This window comes from Sitophilus oryzae, unplaced genomic scaffold (genome assembly GCF_002938485.1).
Source record: "Sitophilus oryzae breed Bouriz unplaced genomic scaffold, Soryzae_2.0 scaffold_465_pilon_pilon, whole genome shotgun sequence".
Taxonomy (NCBI): domain Eukaryota; kingdom Metazoa; phylum Arthropoda; class Insecta; order Coleoptera; family Curculionidae; genus Sitophilus; species Sitophilus oryzae.
Genome location: NW_022147046.1, coordinates 1677945 through 1690711, shown reverse-complemented (window position 1 = coordinate 1690711; position 12767 = coordinate 1677945). Strand labels below are relative to the sequence as shown.

Genomic DNA, 12767 nt, shown 5'->3' with positions numbered 1-12767 from the left:
TTTAACCATACAAGGGAAATTACAATTTAGGTAGCTGTTATTAAAATTTAAAATGTATTCTTCATTTTCACAAAATGTGAAATATGCCAAAATCCTTACATTTTAGGCATATGCTTCTTTAGTAAAACTCATTTTTATTTTTTCCTAGAATCCGAAAACCAATTAATATATAGGATAACTTTTTTCGTAATCAATTAATATATAGGGTAACAATAATATATATGTAACTTTTTTTGGGGACACCCTGTAGAACTCTCTATTTTTAAAAAGTGCTCTGAATTGACCTACATATGCTTACAAAATTTTATTTCGAAATAAACTACCGTTCTCCTTGGAGCTTCTACGGCGTATGAGAGGCGCCATCCTGTACCGGGTGTCCCACTAAGAATAGCTCTCGGCTGTATCTCGGAAAGTATTAGCCGTAGGGCCTATGGAAAAAAATCTTTATAACTAAAGGGGCTATGAAAAATTGCTGGAAATTATTTTCAAGTTTGTAAAACGGCCGCTAGAGGGCGCAACTGCTATGGAAAATAAGAAAATAGAATTTTTGCAGAATTTTGCTTAGATAATGGGTACTATAAATAATAACTTCATAATCTTCAGTAAATTTTGGATTTTTTTTGTTAGAACCATTTTCCCCTATCTCCAAAAATAAAGTGGTGGGGGAATGTTAGATCTCTCTTTATTTAAATGTTAATAACTCCGGACTGGATGATCAGAATTCAGAATCCAACAAGCGAGGTCTTGTTTAAAAGAGCGTTTCTTACTCTATATTATACCATAATAATAATAATAATAGGGTTTTGAACGTAGACGCTAGGGGGTGCTTTCTTACAATTTAACAAACATAGCGCGTTTTTTCAAAAAAATTAAATACGATAGTATATGTAATTTTAGCTGATATTAAAGAGTAGAAAAAGCTTAAAAAGTCGGCGAAAACCGCATCTTGATATCTTTTTTCAAACCGAAGATATTAGCAAAATTATAATAAATACCAAAAAATAAGCCCTTAATTACCTTATTTTTACAACACGGTATCACTACCCCTCTTGCAGTTAGTTTATTTTAAAATCGACGAAATACCAGAATACCATAATAACAGATGTATTAATATCTAATAATTAAGATATTAATAACAGTGAACAAGAAACAATGTTTCAGTGAAGTCATGGTAGGCTTTGGAAAAAATGCTTTTGACGTAATAGTATAAACGTCAAATTGATATTAGATCAACATTTTGATAGTCTTAGTAGCGTTTTTTATCTTTTGGTTGCTTTTCAAAATGCCAACAACTTCAACTACTTCAAATAATAAAGGCATTTTAAAAAAGCAATTAAAAGATAAAAAACGCTGCTAAGACTATCAAAATGTTGATCTAATAACAATTTGACGTTTATACTATTATGTCAAAAGCAACTCTTTTCCAAAGCCTACCATGACTTCACTGAGGCATCGTTTCTTGTTCACTCTTATTAATATCTTAATTATTAGATATTAATGCATCTGGTATTATGGTATCCTGGCATATCGTCGATTTTAAAATAAACTTACTGTTTCTATCTTATTTTTTTGTTAGAATGGGCCTAATCAAGAGGGCTACTGATACTGTATTGTAAAAATAAGGTAATTAAAGGCTTATTTTTCGGTATTTATTATAATTTTGCTAATATCTTCGGTTTGAAAGAAGATATCAAGATGCGGTTTTCGCTGACTTTTTAAGCTTTTACTACTCTTTCCGATCAGCTAAAATTATATATACTATTGCATTTAATTTTTTTGAAAAAATGCCCAATGTGTGTTAAATTGTAATACAACGCCCCCTAGCGTCTACGTTCAAAAGCTTATTATTATTGTTTATATGGTATAATATAGAGTAAGAAACGCTCTTTTCAACGAGCCCTCGCTTGTTAGATTCCGATCATCCAGTCCACAGTTATTAATATTTCAATAAAAACAGTTCTAACCTCCCCCCACCACTTTATTTTGGTAGATAGGGGAAAATGGCTCTAACAAAAAATATTCAAAATTTACTGAAGCTATTACTTATAGTATACCTTATCTAGGCAAAATTGTGTAAAAACTCCATTTTCTTATTTTTTGTTGCAGTTGCGTCCCCTAGCGGTCGTTCTACAAACTTGAAAATAATTTCCAGCAATATCTCATAGCCCCTTTAGTTATAAATATTTTTTTTTTCCGTAGGCCGTACGGCTAATACTTTCCGAGATACAGCCGAGAGCTCTTCTTAGTGGGACACCCTGTGCAATAGTGGACGAGATAAAGAATATACAACTCATATGGAACGGACATGTCCAAAGAAGCATGGCAGAAATACGAATCCCAAAGCAAATAATAAACTGGAAACCTGCAGGAAGAAGAAAACCGAGTAGACCGAGAAGAAGTTGGCAGGAAGGGATTAACACTTTTATTTATGACAAAGCTCTCGGAGCTAAACAGTGTTACATTCAAATGATGATATGTTTTCTCATATAGATAGTGCGGTTTTCTTGTTGGCCTCTATATTATAGAATAGAATATAGATGAAAGTAGCATCAAAAACAAATTCGAAATATTATTAGGCTAGATTTAAATTACTTTTCTTATCCCCGCAATACAATATATCTAATATCGAACAGATCGACGTGGATGGATATTAAAGCCAAAAGTTATTTCAAAAATAATAAATAATGCATTAGATGAAATCCGATATTGGTTTATATTCCGCACTGCCAACTTGTATCCATTTTACATTTTAACCGATGTGGAAAACAAATTTTCTTATTTGTCTTCTTCCAGTTTCTTCTATAGAAGGAAGGTATTTACTTTGAATGTTGGCATATTTTTATATTTTCCTTTGCTCGCAACATAAAAATATTTACTATTGTAAAATATGCTACAACCTTTACTTCAACATCAGAAGACTTTATGACATGTTATACAGGGTGAGTCTTAAATAAGTGCAAATATTTTCAGGGCTGGTAGATCTCGATAAAAGACACGTATTTTCTCTTTGTCGTTTTTCAAATAAGTCGAAAATAACCGAGTTATTCATGTTTGAAAATTTAAAAAAAATGATTTATTTTTAAAAAAAATTGAGAACCACTGGATTTTTTCTGTATTTCCATCACTTACATTCGGTATATTTTTGCTTCATTTCGATAGAAAATGACACTCTGAATCGAATGATATATCATATGTCAACTTTTGACATTTTTGCTTAAAATAAAATCGTATTTTAGATTTCAATCTAGGGTGCCACGGCTGTAATTCAAATAAACCTTATGCAAAAATGTCAAAAGTTGACATATGATATGTTAGTCTATTCAGAGTGCTATTTTTGACATAAATTAGAATTGATTGACTATTCAATTGTTTTCGGTCACTTCCTGTTTCACCGGAAATGACTATAACTTTTGATTTTTAAATGGCGCTCTCGGTATTTTGTTACTTTATTCGATAGAAAATTACACTCTGAATATAATTACATATCATATGTCAACTTTCCGGCATAACTTAACCTAACTTTTGTTTTTATGAAAAAAATAAGTTAACGAAACAAAGCGGAAAGTGGTTTGGCTTTGAGATGAAGAAAAAAAAAATTACACGCAACAGTACCAAGTCCTTACTATATCTAGGTTTCCACAGATAGCTTTGATAAAAATAGTTTTAAATAGATTGTTATAGAAGAAATGAGTAAAAAAGAGACCACACAAGAATTACAAAAAAAACATCTTTTATTTTTATTAAATACCTATTCCAATAATAAATTATTATTACTGGATACAAAAGAATCCTGATACAAACAATTTAGAGCTTTTTGAACATTCACGTATGCTTTGTCTACATAGTACTCACATTCTTTCGGTACCTGCCTTGAAAACCTGTATCTAGCAAGTAGATTGTCCAGTTGTGACCATCGGCTCAGTTTCTTGTCCTCAGGTAGAATCCATCTCAGCTCACATACTGTTAGTTCACAGTTTCCGATATACACTTGTACAGTAAATGTACTGTCAATAATGATTACTGGACATGACATTAACACTATCTTCGCACTGTCTAAGTCATCAATTCAACAGAAAAAAAAAAACTTTTCCATCCTTAACTTTAAAATTCCACAGTTCCAAACACACTTTTGACTCAAAAGTTTCAAAAAATTCAGCAAAACTATTTATTTTGTCACTTTTCAAGAAATTTTCTGTTTCCTGTTGATATTTTCCTAAATTTCTCTTCCTTCTTGTTTCACGGTCAGCTCGAGAAGTTGTTAGAGGTTTTGACAAGTATTTGGGTTGATTAGGAAAAATGTGCGACACGGCACCTTCACATAATCATGGCCTTTTGCGTGGGAATTCGCCCAAAACCCCTTCTTTATTTTTATAGCTTTCCACTCTTATTATCTCGGAATGTTTCTCGCAAACTACAGAACTATTGGAGACTTCAAAATTGTCTCTATGGATTGACCGGATCCATTCTTGTCGAATATGTTGCTCTTTGGAAAAGAAAATGTGGTTTTCATTCCTTCATGTTTCAAAGCACTGGCATAATTTGAGGTACAGCCAGAAACACAGCAATGTCTAGGCATCTAAAATTAATCATATTTTTATCAAATATGAATAACGAACGCTTTTTATGAAGCAAGATTCCAGAATACCTCGAGTTTTTACTTGTTTACACCTCCTAATTTGGGAAAAATCGATAAGAACCTAACCACAGAATTCGTAACCAGCGGACTAAACAACATGTTGCCAGATTGCGTACTTCACGGCTTGTCGTTAGACAATATAGATGGCTTTGTAAGGCTCCTTGACTAAAAATTAGTGTTTTTAACACAGCCATGGCATTCTAGATTCAAATTTAAAATACAATATTGTTTTTTTTTTTTAAGGTTGTGTCATGGTTGTGTGTGATTTGAAACGAGTGGTTTATCTCGGCGAAGGTCTTTGTAGATATACGGTGAGCCAAAATAAAAAGAAAATATTTATATTGGTTTAAGCGAAATAGGTTTAAAGGATTTCGTGCTATGAAAATATTTACAAAAAATATTTTTATATTGAAAATTGTTTTAAATTGGTAACGTTCTTTTAAATAAAGTTTTAAATAATTTTTGTTTGTAAATAAATATACAGGGTTGTTCACCACATACGACACGGAGTATTGTAACTAAACGATGAGATTTTTACAAATTGTAAGTTTTGGGTTCGATGAAGGACTATTAGAGGTACAATTTAAAAATAATTTTACAAGATACAGAGTGTCCCAAATAAGTAAAAAATATCAAAGTTGTATTTTTTTAAATGGAACACTCTGTATATTATTTCATTTTTAGTTTCTACGATTAAAATAAAGGTAAATTTGATTAAGGTTTATTATACTTAAACCTTACCGTTTTTGAAATATTTTCAATTTTGGGAAATTGCAGTAAAAATTTTAAGGCTTCATTTCTCCAAGGGTATCAAAGTTTTTAATACTAAATATTTACTGAAGTTTATTTATTGATCAGTTATTTTGTTGCAATAATAAAAATAATACTACCTTATACAGAGTGCCTAAAATTTATTTTTAAATAATTATTAGCTTCAAACGGCAATAACTTGTTTAATTTAAACGGAACACCTTATATATTTACGAGAATCAGATGCACAATTTAATTGTCTATCAAATTACATTATACCATTTTTTACCTATCTCTTTAAGTTTCCGAAGAAAATGCATTTTCTTGTAATTTAGAACTTATTTATCAATATACCCATGGAATATTGACATTTTAGATTATTTTTAAAGATGTACCAAATTTTTAAAGAGTACAGATACTAATATTGTCGATATAATTTGTTTATTTTATTAAAAAATAAAAAAACTGTTTAAATATTTGTTAAAGGGGACCAATTAATATGATTCCAGTATTCAAACTACATTAACTGACTGTTTGCGTTGATTAATAATAATTGCTCCAAATACTAAAAAATTGAATTTTGTATGGGTATTAGACAGTGTGATAAAAAGAAACACCTTAAAAATGATATTTCATTTTTTAATAAATACTTATTTATAACAACAGAGACTTTAATTTGATAACTTATTATTATATTGATTTCTGACTCAAATCCACATTTATTTAGAATAATTTATTAACGAACACAATTAAGTATGTAATTAATTAGTATATGGGCGGAAATAATGGTGTTATATTTAATTAATGGTATACTCTTTTATAAAGATTTAAATAGTTTTCTTTTTGCATACAAATGGGCTAGTAATATTATCGTTTTGCTAAAAACGATAATATTACTAGCCTGTACATTTTGTATATTTGTTGCTTTAAAAGCAATCTAAAATGTCAATATTCCATGGGTATATTGATAAATAGGGTCTAAATTATAAGAAAATGCATTTTCTACGAAAACTTGAAGGGATAGGTAAAAAATGGTATAATACAATTTAATAGATAATTAAATTGTGCATCTGATTCTCCTAAAATATACAGGGCATTCCATTTAAATTAAAAAAGTTATTGCCGTTTGAAACTAATAATTATTTAAAATAAATTTTTAGACACTCTGTATAAGGTAGTGTTATTTTTATTATTGCAACACAATAACTGATCAATAAATAAACTTCATTAAATATTTAGTATTAAAAACATTGATACCCTTGGAGAAATGAAGCTTTAAAATTTTTACTGCAATTTCACAAATTGAAAATATTTCAAAAACGGTAAGGTTTAAGCATAATAAACCTTAATCAAATTTACCTTTATTTTAATCGTAGAAACTAAAAATGTAATAATATACAGGGTGTTCCATTTAAAAAATACAACTTTGATATTTTTTATTTATTTGGGACACTCTGTATCTTGTAAAAATATTTTTAAATTGTAGCTCTAATAGTCCTTCAATGAACCCCAAACTTACAATTTGTAAAAATTTCATCGTTGAGCTACAATACTCCGTGTCGTATGTGGTGAACAACCCTGTATATTTAGAGTTTAAATATTCAGAGCGTCCGCACAAGGGTCGGGATGGGTGGGTTGGAAAACAACCAAAAACTATTTATACAAGGTGTGTCATGACTGCATGTAACAGCAGTGAACAATACTAACTTTCAGTTCCTTGTGAAAAATAATATTAGATACTAATTAAAAAAAATTATTTATAATTTCATAAAAATAAAAAAAAATCAATGATAAATACCAGCTGCTAGATTTACTTATTTATTTAGTACCAATATCAAAAAAAAATATTTAGTTTAATTCCAACGTGGCGCCATTGTAGACAATTAAATATTCAACACTATGACATGACAATATGTCTTTACTTTAGGATGATATTATATAGAATCAGAAACCATTATTACTATAGATAATGATTTTTCTAAACAAATAACGACAAGAAAACAGATCTCTCTAAAAAAAATCTCAAAAATCTCAATAAAAATTTATATTCCAAAAACAGAAAACACAAATAACAAATTTGTAAAACACAAATATCAAATAATAAATTAAGGAACACTATAGATTTGTGTATTTTTTAGTTCTCAGTCTGAAGAAAAAATACACTGCTCACGTTGATGACAAGCTACGAAGTTTCCTAAAAGCCTAAAAAGGCTGCCTAAAAACAGTGGCGCATCTAGAGATTGAGTCTGGGAGAGGTAGTGGCAATATTTAAATAAAGTACTAAATTTAAATTAAATATAATAATTGTTAGCCGAATGGTACTGTGACTGTAGAAAAAATAAATTTTGATGTGTCTGGATTTTCTATTTTGACTAATAGGTATTATTAATTTTTTTTGTGACAATTTTATTTTATACCGTATTTTATCTTATTAAAAAATTTCTTTCTGGGAGGGGTAATTACCCCCATTACCCCTCCCGTATATGCGCCCCTGCCTAAAAGTAAATATTCGAAACAGTAATGATAGCATATCGTCAGTGAAACGTGATAACCTGCTAACTCAATTTTTGATTTTAAGTAAATAATACGTTTAATACATCATTTTTACGTACAATTTTGAACAAAATATTGGGTTTTATTGTTCCCGAACAAATATTATTGTTATCTCTTTATCATATTAACGCATGAATATACTTGCTACATCTGTACAGGGTGGGTCAAATTCGACGCTTTTAAATGGAAACACCCTTTTCTATATGAGATAGACGAAAACTAATATCGGTGTCTGGAGCTCAATTTTCATCAAAAACATGATGGTGAAAACCGCACATCAATATCTGTTACCGTTTCGGAGTTACGGGGTGTTTTTCAAAAATGTGCATTTTTAACAAATCGCTGTAACTTTTTTGCTATGGAAAATTTTGTATTTCTATGAAAACATTTCCAAAGCACCTTTTTACGTAGAATTTAATGGTTTAAGTATAATTTTTTTTAAATTAATAATTTAAAAGTTATCAACAGGAAAATTGATTTTTTATTTGGGAGACCCTCTATATTTTTAATTAACTGGAAAGAATTTAAAATTACCTTTCCAAAAATATAGCACACTTGATATTTTTTTATAATCCCCTTCGAAATACAGAATATTTAAACGTTCGCCACTTTTAACTAGTAGGCTTTGGACCCCTTATTGATGATATGCCCTTAATGGAACTCGAAAACATATTTTTCCAGCAAGACGACGCACCGCCTTTGAACACTGAAGTTATCAGCAAATTTTTGCAGCCAATTTCAAGGATAATTGAATAGCTAACCAAGATCCCAGCCGTTGGCCGTCGAGGCCGCCTGACTTAGTGCCCATGGATCTAATCATATTGATATATTTGCAGAAGAATAAATGTTCCTTATTTTTCGGTATAATTTAGACAAGAATTAGAAATACTTAGCAGTTATGAGAGGGTATCTTTCACCCCCACTGAGTTAATGAATTCCGCGAGAAATGTTCAAAAACGGCCCCGTCTGTCCATAACAGAAAACGGTTGATATGTCGAACACCTGTAGCAAAATCTCATGTCTTGGTTAGCTATTTATTTTTATTGTTATTAGATATAGTTTAAATGTGTTGATGTTGGTTAAATATATTTTAAATTGTTATAAAATTCTGCATCTCTCATAGCAAATATTATTTTCGTTTTAATTGATTCTCACAGCTAGAATTTTTTTGCATTACAGCTGGTGCCGTTCAAAGCCTACTTAATTAAAGCCGGCGAATTTTTATATACTTTATATCTCGAAGAGGAATCGAGCAAAATATCAGGTGTGTTATATTTTTGGAAAGGTAATTTTAAATTCTTTTCAATAAATTAAAAATATACAGGGTGTCTCATATAAGAAATCAAATTTTCTGTTGATAATTCTTAAATTATTAATTTTAAAAAAATTATACTTAAACCATTAAATTCTACGTAAAAAGGTGCTTTGGAAATGTTTTCATAAAAATACAAAATTTTCCATAGCAAAAAGGTTACAGCGATTTGTTAAAAATGCATATTTTTGAAAAACACCCCGTAACTCCGAAACGGTAACAGATATCGATATGCGGTTTTCACCATCATGTTTTTGACAAAAATTGAGCTCCAGACACCGATATTAGTTTTTGTCTATCTCCCATAGAAAAGGATGTTTCCATTTAAAAGCGTCGAATTTGACCCACCCTGTACAGGGTGGTCGAAATTGGTCTGTTTTAACAGAGAAAACCTATTTCCTGACTATTGTCGATATTGATGTTTATTGTGTATTCAACAAGGGGGTGCTCAGTTTGAACATCTTTGATGATTTTTTTTAGAAAACTATATTCGTCACTCAAAAAATACTTTTTTTTAGTTTTATTCTTTGTTTATTGTATCGATTTCAATTGTAATTACTAATACTAATATAGAATGTTAATTTACCTTTTCAAAAGTCTTTAATTATGCAGAAAAATAATAATATAGAATATTAAATTGTGTTAAAAAATAATTAGGCAAATAGGTCAACACAAAATCAAGGCCCGCTTTGATATAAAGATCATAAACCTAATATTTCTCTCATTCTTAGAAATAGATGTCCATAACTTTAGATCATTGGAAAGGGTAAAATGCCAGCATTTTTTTAAGTTCATAGCCAATTACATTTAAAAAATTATATTTTTTATTATTTCTGACAAAAAGAGCAAGCATAGAAAAAAATTGACTACGTCACTGGATTGTGTCTAAAAAAGTGCCTTAATAACGTTTTTACAGAATTTTATTATTCCGCAAAATAAAAAAGTTATGGGCAATTTTCAAAATGGTAAAAAAATCAAAAAGACCCAATATCTCAGTTGGTAGTGAGAATATCAACAGGCGGTTTACGCCATTAAACGTTTCTCAGAAATCGATCCCATGACATATATGTCGGTTTTGCTCTATCTAGTCAGGACATAGGTTTTCTCTATTTAACAGACCAATTTTGACCACCCTGTACATACTTGCTACATGTGTATATTTTTTTGTACCTTTTCTTTTCTCTCCTCTAAAATTAAGAATAATGGAGTTAGCAGTTTATCACATTTCACCGACGCTATGGCCTTTATATTAAGATGACTTTCCTAGATTTAGAATTAAACTGCTAAAACCCAATTTTGAAACAGAAAAAATCTTCAAAATTTCTCTATGTAATATGTAATACCTCTATCTCTTTAATTTTATTATATTTTGATTAAATGTAGTATATAGAATGTATGTATCAAGCTATAACAAACAAACCCACTATTACAACAAATAGAAATCCTAAAAACTTAAAATATTAGAAAATATTGGTTCAACAGTTATTTTTTTAGGACAGAATGAAGAAATATAATCGAATAATTAATTTTTTGTACAAAAGCAACAATCTTGCGTAGTACTTAGACTTTAAAGCTCGTGACTATAAAGTTTTAATGGTTATAGAAATAATAACTAAACGGAAATTGTTATAATATTTGAAAAACAGAAAATTCTAATGGGAGACTACAGAATATATCAGAAGAATTTATTTATTACATCTATGATTTATGTGGAAGAAGTATATACAGCCCACAATAAGATGAATATCAAGGAGCCGCCACTGCACAAATTTAAATATTCAACACTCTGTGACATGGCAACTCCAAACAACTTGACCTTTAATTTAAAACTACTTAGTATTATTGCTATTCTGTCAAAACAAATAACGGATAGAGAACAGAGATCTTTCAATTTTCCAACTTTCTACTTTTTTAATAAATTAATAATAAAATGTCTTTTATAAATAAAGCTTTCTTTCAAATATAAATAAAAAACTAAAAAAATGTTAAGGTAATCTCAGCATTTTATTATTTTTACATTTTTAACGAAACTAAAAAATGCAAAATTCAAAAATTAATTTGTATGCAGAAAAGGGACCAGTTGAATATGACGTAAGAGACTCCCCAAAAAGCAACAAGAGACATACACTACGAACATGACAATCAATCCTCACCTGACTGAACTGAGTTTCAAACTCTCCTTCGCCACAACCTGTCACCACCAAGACCCGAATCCACTTGCCTTCCCGATGCACCGACTAATTTTTCTGGATGTTTCCCGAACCGAATTGACTAGATGAGGGCAATTTCAGAGCTCCCGCTTCTTGCCCAGCACCGGCGGCGACACTGCTGGCTGGAAAACCGTACGCGGCGGATGTGTGGCATTTGCCTGCGATCGGGAAATTCTCCCGACAAAGTTTTCGCGCGCGCAACACCTTTCCTGGACGGCGATCGTTGAATTTGCCTCGCGGCTGGAAGAGACACGACATTGTCGATATCGAAGGGATTATTCGAAGTCACAGTTATCGAAAAAGCATATATCTGGTACAGCACTAATGACAATTAAATAAAAGAGTTATTTGAAAATGGTAGACATCTGTACTAATATATAAAATCCTTAAGTGACTGACATACTGATTAATTACGATCCTGCTCAAACCACTCAACGTAAGAAGCTCAATTTTGGCATACAGGCAGGACCTGTTCTACCATAAGGCCCGGGCCCGGTGGTCTGGGGGGGCCGTTAAAGTTTGTAAAATATTCATAATTTCTTGAATTTTTGAATTTTATTGGAAAAGAGAATTTTTGCTTGGGCATTAGGGCCCGACCAGATGAAAGATAGACCCTGCATACAGGTTGATTCTAGAGTGTAGAGGTTCGATAAGAAGGGATTTTTCGGAATTCCAGTTCCAAGGGGGTGAAACTACCCCTCAAATATTACAATATTTTTTATTCAAAAAACGGTCAAGTTTCCGAAAAAACGCTTAAACACGTATATTTTATTTTGTTTTTTTACATATTTTAAGATTTTTTAAAAATGTATACAGGGTGTTTCGAAAATGCTGGTTATTGATTAATCACGATCCTGCTTAAAGCGTTTGATGTAAAAAGCTGATTTTTGGAAAACGGATTGACTTTAGGGTGTAGAGGTTCGATAAGAAGGGATTTTTCGAAACTCGAATTCTAAGGGGGTGAAACCACCCCTCAAATATTTGAATATTTTTTATTGAAAAACCGGTGAGTTTTTCGGAAAAACTCTTAAACACGTATATTTTATTTTTTTGTTTTACATATTTTAAGATTTTTTAAAAATTTATACAGGTGTTTCATAAAATATGACCATTGAGTAATCACGATTCTGTTTAAACTGCTTGACGTTTAAAGCTGATTTTTGGCAAACGGATTGACTGTGGGGTGTAGAGGTTCGATAAAGAGGGGTTTCTCGAATCTCAAATTCCAAGAGGGTGAAAACGCCCCTTAAATATTACAATATTTGTTATTTAAAAAACGGGTTAGTCTTTTCGGAAAACGCTTGGC

At 30.6% G+C, this 12767-nt stretch overlaps 1 protein-coding gene across 1 annotated transcript in view; it reads right to left on the bottom strand.

Moving 5' to 3' along the window:
- LOC115885946 (glutathione S-transferase-like) overlaps positions 1-11608 on the bottom strand; it is a 102429-nt gene extending 90821 nt beyond the window's left edge. Inside the window, exon 1 of the mRNA XM_030904984.1 lies at positions 11405-11608. The gene's annotated coding sequence lies outside the window, so the exon portion shown is untranslated. The remainder of the gene's footprint in view (positions 1-11404) is intronic.
- Between the last annotated feature and the right edge of the window lie 1159 nt (positions 11609-12767).